This window comes from Ambystoma mexicanum, chromosome 5q (assembly GCF_040938575.1).
Source record: "Ambystoma mexicanum isolate Mex_15411 chromosome 5q, UKY_AmexF1_1, whole genome shotgun sequence".
In the NCBI taxonomy this organism is placed as follows: Eukaryota; Metazoa; Chordata; class Amphibia; order Caudata; family Ambystomatidae; genus Ambystoma; species Ambystoma mexicanum.
In genome coordinates, this window is record NC_090933.1 from 1126295265 (window position 1) to 1126311216 (window position 15952).

Here is a 15952-nt window from a genome sequence, read left to right on the forward strand (position 1 = left end):
AGAGGCGCCGGGCCTTGTTGAGGGTCCTGGACCTGAAGTCCTCCCAGCGCTTCTTGACATGTTGGAAGTCGTGGACTGCCACCCCCTCCGCGTTGATGCCAGTCACGATGTCCGTCCAGATCCTGTCCCGTCCATCCTTGTCGTCACGTGATGATCTGAAGAGGGCATCATAATGCCCGAGGACATGCTCCACCAGGCCACCAACTTCCTTCTGACTGAAGCTGGTGGCCCTCTGCCCCTCTGGCTGGGGGTCGCCAGTGGTCTCGGATGATGTTTGCCCCGACATGGCGACCCCCGAGGCAGGCGGGGGTGGGCAACTGGGTCCTGGGGCTGGGCTGTGGTGCGATGATATCCCAGTCGGGAGTCTTCTGTTCCAGCAGGGGTGGACAAAGCAACTGGACCCCTGTAGATGGCTGATGTGCAGGCACCAAATGGCAGGGCATGGTGGCAGCAGGCAGGCAGGCAGGCAGGCAGCAGCACGTGGGAGGCTGCTCGGGGCTCTGGGGGCAGTAATTCGGCCTTTTGGGCAGGAACGTGGTCTTCCGTGTGCTTACACGTGGCCAGCTTGATACGAAGTGATTTGGCACGTGAAAATTCTGCACGTCAACGTGTAATTCGAGGAAAGGCCCTTAGCGCGTAAGCGCGTCTGCACGCATACGCAATTTCATTGGACAGAATGCCCTTCAAGCGTAAGCGCCTCTGTGATGTGACGCGCGCAGGCGTGCATGGGCGTTTCAGCGCGCGTGAAAAACTGAACGTCCGTGTGGGAATGCTTGTAATCCGAGGAAAGGGCCCATGCGCGTAAGTGACGTGACACGCGCGGGCGTTTCCCTCAGCACGGGTTAAAGGCGAGCGGGGGCAGCAGTTCGCTGTACGTGCCTTTCGTGGAGACCGAGGTGTGTTGCTGCTTCCTGTTGTTTCGTGCGCCATCACAACTTCACAGCTATCAAGGACGTATCTCTTCTTTTGGCGGGGGTATTGGCTACGCGTGTTTTTCTGCATTGCGCTAGTCAGACGGTGAGTCGCACACGCTATTTTTCCCACTGCGGGTGCCCCTGTGTATCGCACCCATTTTCGATGTCATAGTAGCCTGCGTGTCCCACGCGTACGCGTTATTCGTGTTACTGGGTGCCACCGTGTACTGCGGGAGGTTGATTCCACGCACATAGGCTGCAGGGTTGCATGCACGGTTTTACTGCAGTTTTGGGGTGCCTGAGCGTTGCGTGACCCGTCACTACATCACCGGTGTCACATACAGCCTTGCAGGTGCAGGGGGGCTGTTAACATCTTGCTTCCCACCCCCTTTACCCCAATTGCCCAGGTCAATTGTGGTGTACACCTCCCATTGGCACTACTCCATCTGTGCCGGCATTACTACATCTGTGCCATGGTTGGGAGGACACCAAAGGTAAGGGGCGCCTCAGCTGGGCGTACTCCTCATGGCGGGCGTGGTCGGGGACGTGGCCGTGGTGACCAGGGAGTAGGGGGACTCCAGGATGTCCAGGGTGGCCACAGAGGGGGAAGAGCACTTGAGCTTCTGCATCTGGCACTGGCTCCCGTGTGACACGGCAGTCCGTTCCATCGACTGCCACGGGCCCAAGGGTAGTGGTAGCTGCAGGTGCAGCTGTGGACACCGCCACCCAGGCTCAGGGTCTGCCAGCGCAGGCTGCGTTGGCACTTGAGGAACCCTTGGTAGATTTCCAACAGGCCAGGAGGGAAACCATAGGGGCAGGCCGGGCTGGTCAGACCAAGACACGTGTCCCTGGGGCAGTTATGTCATCTGCTGCCCCGAACAGCCGGGTGTTGGCAAGTGCAGGGGCAGATGCACCCAACAACACCTCGGTTGTGAGTCTGCCAACCAGCACTGTTGCGGTCAATGACCCTGCCACAGATGATATTGCTGCGCAGGGTCCATTAGAGGGCACCCAGATGCCACTGACACAAGTCAGGCCTTTGGTCGTCCCTCCACCTGCCACTCCCTTGGCTCAATCCACCGAACCCACTGGCCATACTGGTCAGGGAGGCATTAGCCAGCCAGGGTCTGCGCCACAGTCCAAGAGGAGGAAGGTTGCACCTGCAGCACAGGCTGGGAGCCCACACACAGCCACCACCTCCTGCACGTCGAGGAAGAAGCCTTTCTGCAAGCAGGAACTGGACTTCCTCGTGGGCTACGTGCGTGGCAACAGCCGTGACATGCTAGTGGGTGCCAATAGTCAGACTACGGCTGCCCAACGTGACACCCACTGAAAGCATGTTGTGGAACATGTCAGTTCATTCGGCCATGAGGTGCGCACGGCGCAAGAGTGCAAAAAGCGTTGGAATTACATCAAACGCAGCACTAAGGCTAAGCGTGCCTCTGATTACAACTTGACTCTGGTGACTGGCGGTGGGCCTGCACCAGAGGAGGAAGAGCTCACTCCGCATGAGGCACTCGTTGCGAAGTTCATACCACCTGAATTGGTCGAAGGAGTGGGAGAGATGCTGGACTTTGATGCCCAGTCCAGTGAGTGTTGATGCGTGTTTGTTGAGGATGTGTGTGTTTCACTTGTGGGATGTGTTGTGCATGATTGCTACTACATGTGACGTGTACATGGTTCTGATGTGTAAGTAATGCAATGCTTCCGTGATGCATGTCTGCTCTGCTGGATGGTGGACATGTGGAGCATACGGGGACTGTCCGCATCACCACTATTGCACCCTACTGACATGCTGGTTACAAGTATGCCCGTCCGGTCCATGTTCCAGCTCACTGGCCCTTCTGCATGTGGCGTGGGGTGACCTTCCTCTCAGCCCAGGCACAATGTCATTGCATGACTGACGTGCATGTCTCCTCTGCCTGCATGCGGGGACTCCATGTAGGCATGCTCCCTTGCCCCTCCTCCGCCACTCTGCACCCCAGTTCCACCTTTGCACTGGTCTGCCAATGTGTACTTTCCTGTTCATGCGTCCTGTGTAGATGCTAACTTCCAGCGTACAATCTGCCAGACATATGCCGTGTGGTACAGCCTTAGTACTTGATGCAGGGTATCTCACTTGTACTGTGCATAGGTCAGATGTCCCGCAGGGACATGAGTGCCCATTCATGCTCCATGTGCATTGCACGCATGCCCCTATGTGTCCTTGACTGGATGATCACTGTAATAAAAAGTCCTGGGTGACATACATTGCATGGCATCTCATCAGCCTTCCCATGTCAACTGTGGGTCAGTACTGCGTTGAACACATGTTTAGGGTCTGACAATCTGTGTGGCTCACAGGCCTCAGCCTGTTTAATGGCCAATGACTCTGTCCAACTGTTGTAGTGTCTTCTTCACACGTGGGCGGCCTCCAGAGTTTTCATCATGTGTCCTGCTTACTGTCCCATCATCATTTGCAGTGTTGTCACTTGAATCACATTAATCTGTTGATGCCAGTCAACACTGCCTGGCAATACACAGGTCTATGGTCAGCCTTTTGATACCATGCTAGGCATCCCTGCTTTTGTACTTGGGTGGAGGGGTGCTTGGCTTCTAGATATGGTACACATTGAATGCACAATGCACGTAATGCCTGAATTTGACCTTGCACTGCCTTCACATTTCCTGACACACACCATGGAGTCCTTGTACATATAGGTAGTGAGTGGCGTACACATTTTCTGCACTGCATAGACCCACTTCCATGGAAACTGCCACCTTTCAACAGGTCTGATCACAGAAGCAATTCAAAGTTGACCCAGCATGCATGCCAGGTTATATGTTGTGTGTCACATGTCTGCCTGATGCGTTTGTTGTCGGTGTGTGTGTGTGTTGTGTGCTTCTGACATGTCTAGTGACCTTTTTTCTCTCTATTTTTCAGGTGATGACGCAATGGAGGCGGAGGATGGTGTTGTCATGCCAGACACAGGGTTGTTACCACTACATCAACCCGGCACAAGTGGGGGTCGTGGGGTGGTAGGCCACGAAAACCCCCAAGTGCTACAGTCCATCTTGTCTCTGGCTGCCTAGGAGTCCAGCCTTGATGACGACTCTGACGTCCATGTTGAGTTGGATGAGCATCAAGTCCATGTGTCAGGGGTGAGTGATTCTGATGTGGACACTCCTCTGTCCGCGAAACCTGCACTGTGGGATCAGAGATGTTTGGTTCCTCCGCCCGTGGTGGATCGGGACGCAGGCTCACCCTCCACACCAGTCACTGATGTGCCTCGGACATCACGTCGACGGGGGCATGTAGTCGTGCAGCCGTGGGCGGTGCCAACACAGCGAGGACACCCGGTCCTTGGGTCCCGCAGGGGTCAACCCAGCAACAAAGTCGCCGCGCGCAACCACAGTATACTGAGTGGGAGCAAGACATGACTGCCAATTCAGAACGGCAGGGGGCAGCAATGGAGAACATCGCTGAGAGCATGGAGCGTGTGGGCCATTCTGTGCTCCCCCCTGCTAGGCAGGTTTTTCTCCAGCAGCAGGCGGCACGGTCCAGGCTGAAATGTCGTCTCTGCGTCAAGCAATTGCTGCTCACGCAGAGGCGCACATGGAAGCCCTGAGGGAGGAGTATGCTTCCCTCAAATCCACTCTGGGTGTCCTTATGATGTCCCAGAGGCAGCGGGCAGAGGAGAGGTTTGCACAGCTTGAGCGTACCATCTCGGCTGAGCTACAGGCTTGCCGGGAGGTGCAGCGGTTGTCCAGCCAGGCCTTGCAGGAGGAACTCAGTGTTACACGTGCTACCTTGCAAGTGGAAGCACGTGTATCACGTGAGGTTCTGCATGCAGACCTATGTCACATCGCCACACAGAACCAGGCTCACCCGTCCGGCAGACTTGCTGCCGATGAGGGGAAAGCTGCGGCTAGGCGTGGCCAGGCTACTGTGCCACGTCCTCCTTTCCAGGATGAGCCAGACTCGGACGACCATCTATCTCCCACATAGGTCGGGCTGTGCAGGCGTTGAGCCCATGGAGGGTTTTTTTTGGCTCAGCATCATCGCATGTGGGTGTTGAGCAGCACCCTGTACCTCCCCCCTCCTGGGTGCCTCCCCTCCGGGTCATATGTGGCCATTTTTGATTTTTCTTTTAGTTTAGTTAGTTAAGTTTCTGTTTGATAGTTAGTTTAATAAGGTAATGTAGGTTTTTCATAGTTAGTGTAATTAGTTAATATAGTTTAAAATTACTTGTCTATTGTGCTTTCATGTGACAGTGCAGTGCTTTGTGGCTTTTGAAGGCATCCATTGTCTGTTTCAGCTGGGCCCTTCAGTCTTGTCTTGTGTATGTGTTTGCTGCTTGGGGTCCTTGACTCACATATGCCACTCCTGCCTCCCTTATCCATGGGCTCGCAAGGATGGTTCGGTGTGACAGCCTATTACACAAGGGCTTTGGACTGTCATATCTGTGGCATGTCTGGTGCTGTGTAACTTGTGTTGACACCCCTATTGGGGATGATTGCGGTGTTATTGTCCACTGTTCAGCTTTTGCTAGATGGGGTGTTTCATGATTAATGTGTACATTCATTGCTATGCATTGTGTAGTACGTTTCTTATCTTTACTGTTCACGTGCTTGTTGCAATTCATGCCGTAGATAGTGTGTTCCACACTTTGGATGTGAAAGACGGACTGATGGTGTGATTTCTGATGTAAGTCTCTGACATGGTCCAGTAATGAGATGCCTGAAGAGACACTCACAGATGACTTTAAAGCATTAATCATGTGTTCCATGCCCTTTCTGCAGGGGGATGAGCCTCCTGACTACCTTTGCCAGCAGACATGGCCCATTGGACGTCTGAATTCTGGACACGTTTGTTGGTGCCCACATGCACATGTGTGCACAAGCAGAGGCACAGGGATTGCAGACCTACATCCTAGAACGGCTGACGTGTTCCAAGAAACTCCAGGCAAGGTGAGCAGCACAGGGGGGCCACAACACAGCAAAGCTTGCACCAGGCGAGTTGCACATGCAGGCTTAGTAACAGCACTGAGGGTGAGCTTGGACGAATATTGGTGTTGAAGCACACAATGCAGCTCAGATGTGTTGGTGGACTGATGGCTGTTGATTGTAAGGTTGTCTGGGGCACCTGCAGGGGCAGTGGCACATACCCTCCGGTACACCAAGGTCCATCGAGGCACTTGTATCAACCATGTAGCCTTCCGAGACATGGAAAGGGGCAGCTCACAGGGACATACAGCAAGGGACATACTCGGGTGCAGGGCATTTCATTTCCATGTACATTTTGAAACATGCACTACCTACTTTGTTTCGGTCATGGTGGAACACAACTTGTTCTGAAGTCATGGCTTGCTATATGGGTATGTCTGCTTACCCAGGGAACATTGCATGTTGTGTGAATTGTGACACATTGGTGTTCCATTTGCCACGCACCCACCGGCGGCTGACTTACTGCATTGACTATGTATGACCCATCACAGGGGTAATGTTGCATATGGGTACGAAGCATCTACACCAGATTGTCTGTTTGTAGAGTAGTTTGTTGCTATGGGGCAAGTTTGGTGGTGTGTTTTTGTGTTATGGGCACGGACAGATTATTAACTGTGGCTCTCTTTGCAGCATTGAAGTGCTCCTGTAACCAGACCTGAGAGTGCGCAGGCAGGAGGCCAGCACTCAAAACCAGAGCTAAGTGTCTTGTTGTTTTTCTTTCAAACTGCTCTGCATAGGCTTGCTAGGGGGTGCACTAATGCATCGATGAATGTGTAATTCAAGTTGGTATGTTTGTTTTCCCCTAATCACCCGGAGTCCTATACAATTTTAAACCCTGTACCCTCTACCCAGTGTTCCTGCTTCCCATACCTATCCAAGCAACGTTCCCTAGCCCTCTTTCCCCGCTGGGGTTGCGGATGCCTGTGTAATCCCCAAACTTGCAGGCGCCAAAACCCTAGAGGGGGTGGTTGGTTCGTGCCACTCCTAAGCCTGGACTACAGAAGGCCATGACAATGATGTCCAAGTTTGTTCGGATTGTGTATGTGTTCATGCAGGTAGTACATTTTTGTGCATTCCCTACTTTCATGTGTCATTCCTCCTCCCCTCTCCTGCCACTCATTCCAGTTATCCAGTGTGCCAACACCTGTCCCGACTGCATATCCCTGACCCTCCTTCCCCACCAGGGTCTCAGAGGCCTGTGTGAGTTTGACCTTGCAGGCACCCGGGCCACGGTGGGGGTGGTTGTTTCCTACCACTCCTACGCCTGTACACGGGACCTGTAACAGTACACATCCGTTCATGGTGCATCATTCTAAGTTATGTACCACACATGGTTCACATCCTGTTGTGACATTGTTTTACTGTGCTACCTTGGTTGTTACATCATTGTGGTAGTACTTGGCCTTTGTGAGGTACTGCTACGTCAAGTCATCTACTGGAGGGTGTTCTGGTTTGTTTTTCTGGCTTGGATTTTGTGATTTTGCAAATGAGGGTGGACTCTGAGGGAGCAGGCACCTTTTTACACACAAGGTGGGAGATGGTGACGAAGGGGAAGGGTGATCCTGTGGCCAGGTGAAATTGAGGGTTGAAGGCTCCATGACCCAGGTGCAGTTGTTCAGTGGGTCATGGTCATTTGTGAGGGGGGTGGGGGTGTTTTGTTGTTGATAGTTGCCTTGCCCTGCAGTGTGATGGGAACCTGACATTGTAATTGTGGTATCCTATGTACATGTTGTGTTCTGCTGATCAATGCCTGTTCATGTGTTGTGTTTACCTTTCAGGTGTGAGGGGATAGTTGTGGTTTGACATGCGGGGGTGTACACATGGTGAATGTTCACATGTGATGTGTAGAGGACACTGATGGTCACTTGATTGCACATGCATATGTTGAGTGCATGTCCTTACTGACCCACACACTTGCACTATGATGCACTACATGTACAACCACCCTTGGATAGCCACGTGTACACTCTGTTTGCCTTCTGGTGCCCACTGTGTCCCTGCAGCACATGTTCTGTGACCAATTATGGATCCTGTACATGCCTAATTTGCTTTTTGATGTGGTTTGTTGCTTAGATGTGATGCTCAGGGTGTGCATCACACACAATAGCTGTTCACTGTGCTGTGCACTGAGCAGTGTGTTGCAGGAGTTGTACACAGCACACAGAAGCTGTAGTGTTGATTTTGCAATGCACAATGTGCGTGTAGACAGGCATTCATTGTTATGTTACGTCTACAACTTTTGTAATGCATTTGGGAATTACTTATTTTGGGTGGGATGTTGTTGGTCAGTCATTTCATCTGATTCCATGTCAGGCATCATTGTCTGATGCCACTGTACATTTTTGACATGGCAATGTGTACCTTATTGGTACTGTGTTGGGGTATGGCTATTGCTTGCCATGTCATGTTGTGGTTTGGGAGGGTTTGAGTGACATAACAGTGATGGTCATGGCCTGTTTTGCAGGTGTGTGTGATTCACACCTTGCATGTCAGGGTCATCCGCTTCTCAAAGCAACTAGCTGGGGGTAGATCTCTCTCCGCGGCAGGGGCCTCCCTCTGGAACAGCCTTCCTGCCTCACTGGAACTTGAGGAGAACCATCTCTGGTTCCGGAAGCACCTCAAGACCTTCCTCTTTGCTTCTGCTTTCTCTCTCCCTCTCCCTTGCTAAATTCTTCACTGGCACTGCACTGGATCTGCAACTGGGCCACTCTCACCGACCTCGGCCCCTGGCCCAGCCACTCTCCACTTGCACTGCCTCCCTGGCAACCCCTGCACTGCAGGACTGTCTCTCTATCCCTACAGCCCCCTCTTCCCAGCACTTGTCTGCACTTACCTTTGCAGTTGCCACCAGCTGGCCTATTTATTTGTTTTTTAGTCTACTTACCCTGTACTGCAGTCCCCTCTCCCTTCCCCCTTGCACTTTTCCCTTCCCCCTACCCCTGCACTTGCACAATCTAAATGACAATTGGCCTAGTAGTATCGTTGTCTTTCTTCCCTTGTTCCCCCCTCCCTGCCTCGTCGCACCTTGAAACACTTGTGTATAGGCACGTTACAAATGCCATATCATGTCATATGTCATATGTGTGCCTTTTGGTCACACAGGATAGCTTGTGTTTAAGTAGCTTGGGATGCAGACAATAGGGCACTTCCATGGCAACTATCTCAGGGTGGTAGGGTTGTGGCAGTTGACTGTCTCTTTGTCATCATCGATTGTCACCTGGTATGTGTCAGGCCTGTGTGCACTCCGCAGGGGTGGGTGTTTAGGTGAAGAATGTGGCCAAAAGCTGGGTCCGGGCTTCCTCGCCACGTGCCCTGTCCCCTCCCAGGGGCAGCGCCTGTGTCTGTGGTTGGGGATGTGGGGCACCACCATGTCCACCGGTACGACCTGCCATGTTGCAACATTGTGCAGGACACATGCTGCCACAATGATCCTGCACACTACTGGGGGTGCATAGAGTAGCTGCCCGCCAGAGCGGTCAAGGGAGCGGAAACGTGACTTGAGCACTCGGAATGTGCGCGCCACTATGGCCCTGGTTGCAATATGGGCGGCGTTGTATCTTACCTGGGGTGGTGTGGTGGGGTTCCGGATTGGCGTCATCATGTGGTTGCTCAGAGGGTAGACACTGTCCCCTGGGGAGGTGTAAATGGTTGTGATTATTGGGGTTTGTGTATTTGTGTGTGTGTGTGTGACATGCATGCATGTGCAAGGGCATTTGTACTCACCTAGGAGCCAGGTGTCGCCATGCTGCCCATCTTCCAGGGCCCGGCTCAGGACTGACACTCTGTATATGAAACTGTCATGGGTGGAGCCAGGGTAGTTTGCATAGACAGAGGTGATGATTCCTTTTGCATTGCATACCACCTGTACATTGATGGAATGCCAGTGCTTGCGGTTTCGGTAGATGTGCTCAGTGGCCCTAGGTGGACGTAGGGCCACATGGGTGCAATCTATGGCATCAAGCACTTTGGGGAAGTGTGCCACCCTGAAAAAATCCAGGACAACGGCCTGCCTTTCTGTGGGTGTTCTGGGCATGTATATGTGCCTGCGGACTGAGGGGCGCGCTGTCATGATTGCCAGTACCTGGTGTAGGCAGCGTGACTGCGTGGCCTGTGAGACCCCCCCACTATGGCAGTAGTCCGCTAAAATGACCCAGTGGCCAAGAAATGCAGGACATTGAGCACCTTCTCCAAGGGGCTCAATGCTTGGGAGCAAAGGGTGGGGTATGTAAGGTCATCTTCCCACTCCCTGACCAGGTTTAGGATGATATGGGGTGGAAACCTATACCTGCCGTAGACCTGGTCATCAGGCATCCCAAAAAGGCTTGTCCGTGGTGCGAAAATGCGTGCCCTGGCTATTCTCCTCCTCCTGCGGTGTCCCACGATCAGTGCTGCGACAAATGGGGCATTCATCGTAGCTGTATATACGTGTTTGTTGTTTGCGCGCACTTTTATACTGTGCGCGGGGACGCTTCCGCCTGCCTTCGTGTGGCGGACGCGTTGACGCCTGTGTGCGTCTTTTGCCATGCGCGGGTTTCCCGTATTCGAATCCATGAATTCGGTTTGTTCGCGTGCGTGTGGGCGTTCCGTGTAGTTCCCTGCAGTACTTCCCCAGTTACGCCTTCTTTTTCACACGTTATTCCCCATTCCGCGTGTTACGCCCACCCTTCCGCCCACTTTGGTTGTGTGCGCCGCGCTATGTGCGCTTTTGCTGTGCGCGTAGCGCACGACGTGTGTGCCCGCGTGCGCCATGGCAGGATTTGGCGCACGGACAGCGGTAAACACACGCAGCGTCTTCCTTGAATCGCATGCGTGCACGTGTGCTTGTTTTCTCACGCTTGCTCCACCTTGCGCCTGCTTGCGCTGGGAATTTCGGCACACGTTTGCTCCATGAATCGACCCCTTTATGTCAAGAACTGCCAGAGCAAGTGCAGAGGCATCTCAAGAAATGAGTGGGTATGGAAGCAAGGCCATGGCCAGAAATACAGTTGACTATAGTGCATCACTGTTGACTGCTGCAAGAGAAGAATATGAAATGCAAAGAAGCTAGAAAACTTGAAGAACCAAGTTACTACAGAATAAATTATCAAAATACTCTCTAGAAGGGGCGGTTTGGACAAGCGGAGAAGGGCTGGGAATGCAGCAACGTATGGGTGCAACGCAGGTAAATAATCAACGTCAGAGGGGCCAAGGAGGTAATGGGTTCATGCCGAGAGGCAGAGGATTGGGCTACAGAGGGAGAGGTAATTTTCAAAACAATCAAAATAGCTTCCAGAATATGCAGAATGACAACCAGAACATGCAAGGAGGGCAAATTAGAAGAGCGTCTCTTGTATGTTGGACGTATGGCATGACAGGCACATCGCACATGTGTGTGGATGCCAAGGGTATGTACAGAATGGGAAATTTTTATGAGGGGGGACAGCTTACCCTCCGGCACATAGCCACAAGTTATAAATGGGTTTGTACAAAATCAGACAGTGCATCAACAGCAAGCACCACAAATGCAGTAAGCACAGCAATTAGAGCAAGCACCATTGAATCCGCGGCAAGGACAGTCACAACACTCACCCATGCAAATACAGCAGAACACAAACATGGAACAACAAATGACACCTAGAGTGGGGGGGTGCTACTGTGGTGGGAGGAAGTCCTTTCACAGGTACAGGGATGAATATATATCCACAAAAGGACAGCTCACAGGGCGACTAGATGTGTTCAGTACTATCGGTAACACCAGACCCCCAAGAGGAACCGAGGGTTGATGTATTGATAGGAGGCAAATCCTTTTCTTTTTTAGTAGACACTGGTGTAACTCGCTCATGTATACATGATGGCAAATAGCCAATGTCTGGAAATGCCATGAATGGTCAGGGATTCTCTGGAGCTACAAGTAGAGTACATTGTACTGATGAATTGCTAATCTCTGTGGGAGAGTATCATATGTCTATGCCTGTAGACACCACGGCAGACACCAGTTAATATTCTGGGGCGAGATATAATTATGAAGCTTAACATGACGATTTCATTTACTGATAATGGCCGTAGTGTGTTCCACTCCTCGGATACACTATTTAAAAGTGGGAAAATGTATAATGGCAGTTACAGAGCATATGGCTCTGCGAGGAGTGCCACTCAAACCTGACGTTTTTCTGTATTTTTTCTGCTGGGATATGCATTCTGTTAACGTGGTTGCCCAGCTAAGTGGGACAGACTATGAGAATAGTGAATGAGTTTCTTCTCAGACCACAGATACCTGTGGATGAAGAGGGAGAAACAAATCATTCCTCTAGGACTAGTTTCAGCTGTAGTACGAGGGGAATTGGATATGTTCGAAGGATGGGACAGGGACTGGCAATGGAGCACAGCCATTGCTATAGGGAAGGGTATAGATTGACTGATGTCACAGATGAGGATTTGTTTAAAGACGATCCAGCAGACGATGAAGTAGTATTTGAAATGCATATTACGTTTTGGAATAACATAGAGAAAAGAGAGATCCCAGAGTGAATGATGATAGTGCAGCAGCATCCAGAAAATATTGACCAGGACTTAGAAAAAGTGCCAACCTTGTTATGGACTACAAGCCCCTATGACGTAAGCCTATTGAAGGGGGTAGGAAAAGTTAAGATTAAGCTGAAGCCAGGAGCAATTTTACCTCAAGCAAGGCAGTACCTCATGTCCTGAGAGGCAGATGAAGGAAGATTTAAGACTCTTTCCACATTATTGAAACAGGGTATCTTAGAGTTACTGTGTAATACTGTGGTGTACCCTGTGAAGAAACAGAAAGGAGGCACATGGCATTACATCCAGGATATGAGACCGATTAACCAGATTGTAGAGGCAGAGTTTCCTTTAGTTCTGAATCCTGAAGCGATAACGTGTAGTATCCATGTTGAGGCATGATATTTCATGGTGATTGACTTGAAAATGCATTTTTCTTAATCCTGTTGCATAAGGACTCTCAAGACCTGACGTCATTTACTTTCCGTCAGACGAAACTCAAAGCACACATTTACCTCAGGTAAATGTTGAGTTGAAAGGGAAATGTGTTGTACTAGAATACGTAGATGATATTTTAGTTTGCAGCCTGACAGAAGATGAGTGCAGGGAAGATACGATTCAGTTAATGGTTATCCTAGCAGACAAAGGATATTAAGTGGATAAAGAGAAATTACAGTATTGCCAACAAGAGGTGTTATACATAAGCCAGTTGATCTCACATGAGGGAAAAAAGGTTACACCTGAAAGAGCAGAGGAAATTATGAAAACAGCAAATCCACACACGATAAGACAGATGCAACAGTTTCTGGGATTGTGCAATTATGTTAGAGCAAGGGTATTTGATTATAGCTCATACACAAGACCACTTTTGCAGGCTCTTAAAAAGGCACATGTAAACAAAGATAAAATAGAATGGACTGAGGAGATGGAGGAAGGATTTGAAGAATTAAAGAAAGCAATTTGTAGAGCTCCCGTTTTAGGAATTCCCAATTAATCTGAGGAGTTCTACCTGTTTTCGCACACAAATAGGACAGTTATGAAAGCAGTACTTACACAGAGGACTACTTTGGGGTATAAACCTGTGGCATATTACAATGGGATATTATATCCAGTTATCAGAGGACACTTTCTTTGTGAACAATCAGTGGCATCATCCGCGTTCGCCATTGAGAAGTCTACAAGCACTACAAGCATAGTGATGGGGTGCTCTATGACATTATTTGTTGAACATGGCTTATTTGCTATTTTTTGAAAAACCTAAGGACACATTGACAAGCCAGGGAGCTTCTGCATATGAAGTAGTCATATCAAATTCTGCAATTCGGATAGTCAGGTGCAGGATTGTGAACCCTGCCACATTCGTAGCTGATCCTTTGGCAGAGGGTGAGCATGTGCATGATTGTGCTAGCTATGAGGAATTGTATGACGACATACTGCATGTAAATGAAAATGCATTGTCGGAAGAGGAGATTCTCTTTATTGATGGCTCTTCGAAGATTGATCGAAATAATGGTGAAAGGTGGACTGGGTCAGCTATGGGAGATACAGAGAAAATGGAGAGTTTGAGGTAGTGGCAAACATAAAGCTGCCATCTCATCTTTCGGCATAGGCAGCAGAATTAGTGGTGCTTATTATCGCGCTAGAGAAATACAAAGTAGAGGAAGTGACGGTGTACAGTGACTCCGCTTATGTGACATCAACTGTGCACTCAGGGCTAGCACGTTGGAAAAGGTGGGGCTATCTCTGAGCAGACGGCACTTCACTGCAACACACAATATTATTGGATAGGCTTATTAAGGCATTACAGCTCGCAGCAGCCATCGCAATAGCTAAATGTGTAGCACATACTAAGAGAACTGATTGTATTTCACACGGAAACGAAACCTCGGACGTAGAAGCCAAAAAGGTTACAGATTCTTCAGATATTTCAAGTTTTGACACTCATAATATAAAAACGGTAGTGACTATGTCTACGATAATGCAAGAAGGATTTAATCATTTGCCAAAAACACAGTTGATGGAAATTCAAGGTGCTGCTCCACAGAATGAGAAGGAGTTATGGGAAAGGAGGGGATCTTCTTTATCCCACACTGAAGCCTTATGGTGACAATACAGCAATGGAAAGCCAATGATGCCAGTATCATTACTGAAGTTAGCACTTGAAAAGCTGCACTACCCTGCGCATGCAGCTAGGGAAAGCCTTGCAGCAACTATTGCGGAGGACTGGTTCGTACCGAACCTGTTTGAACACGTTGCATTTTATGTAGTAAAATTGCATCAAATGTCAAAAGTTTACTGGACACACACTGCGAACAATCAGAGGAGTAATTCCTCGACCAAATGGTCCTTTTCAGCTTTTACATATTGACTATGTTGATATGCTGCAAGTATGTAGTGGATATAGGTATATGATAGTGGTAGTGTGTGCCTTTTCGAGATGGAATGAAGAAGGTCCATATAGATACCCTGATTCCACTTGCACAGCAAAGATTTTAGTATGAGATGTCTTTCCAAGATGGGGAGTATGTGAGGTGTTGAGATCCGACAATGGCCCCCATTTTGTTAATGAATTATTTGAGAAGATTAGTTTATTATTGAATATTAAGCATAGGTTTTCTTCTGCTTATCACCCGCAAGTGAACGGATATGTGAGAGACTCAATGGTCTTCTCAAAGAGAGAATTGCAAACTGAAAATTGACAGTGAAGAAGGGGTGGCTTTATTGCCTACCCATAGTATTATATGCATTAAGGAATCAGCATGGGTCAGACAACCCCCTCAGACCCATGAACTAGTAACAGGGAGGCAAATGAGAATGCCTCTGAATCCTCCATCGAGGAATAGAAGTGATGCCCAGAAGACAGCAGAAATGTTAGAAAGTGAGATATGTGATTATTTGACATGCATGACTCCTAGTATCTCTGTCATTTCAGATCAAAACAGAAGCAAGGGGTGTCAGTCTCAGGATGTAGATGAAGACCATTCAGCAACCGGAATACAGAAATGATTACCTGTACCAAGACTATGTGTGGGATACCAAATCCTAATTCTCAACTTCACTAGGACGTGGCATGAGCCCCGTTTTACTGGTTCCTACATCATTGAGAACATTATCCCTTCAGCAGTAAAAATCAAAGAAAGACATGCCTGGATTCATTTGGGCAACGATAAGCCATATGCTGTTGAGACCAATCTACCCCAACCCGTTGGTTTGGAAGCAAGTCAACACAAAGTAGTTAAGCACTTGCAGACCTGATCGATGACGAGGAAGAAGGATGCAGAAAGTGCTGACTAAATAAATCCAAGTGTGCATTTCGACTGTGGCTTATCATGGACACTCCTTATAGATATTTTAGCAGGTGTGCAAACTTGTTGCTTGAGCCGCAGGAATCTTTTGAGCTTGGACTTTAGAAAAGTATTGAAGTCCTGAAAAAGTATGCCATATCTTGAGTTTTTATTTGATAATTGGAAAAGGGAACAGTTCCCCTATTCCTTCCTTACTGAATTTCTCTTTGCACATACCAATGGTCCTATCCAATATTGACAGCCATA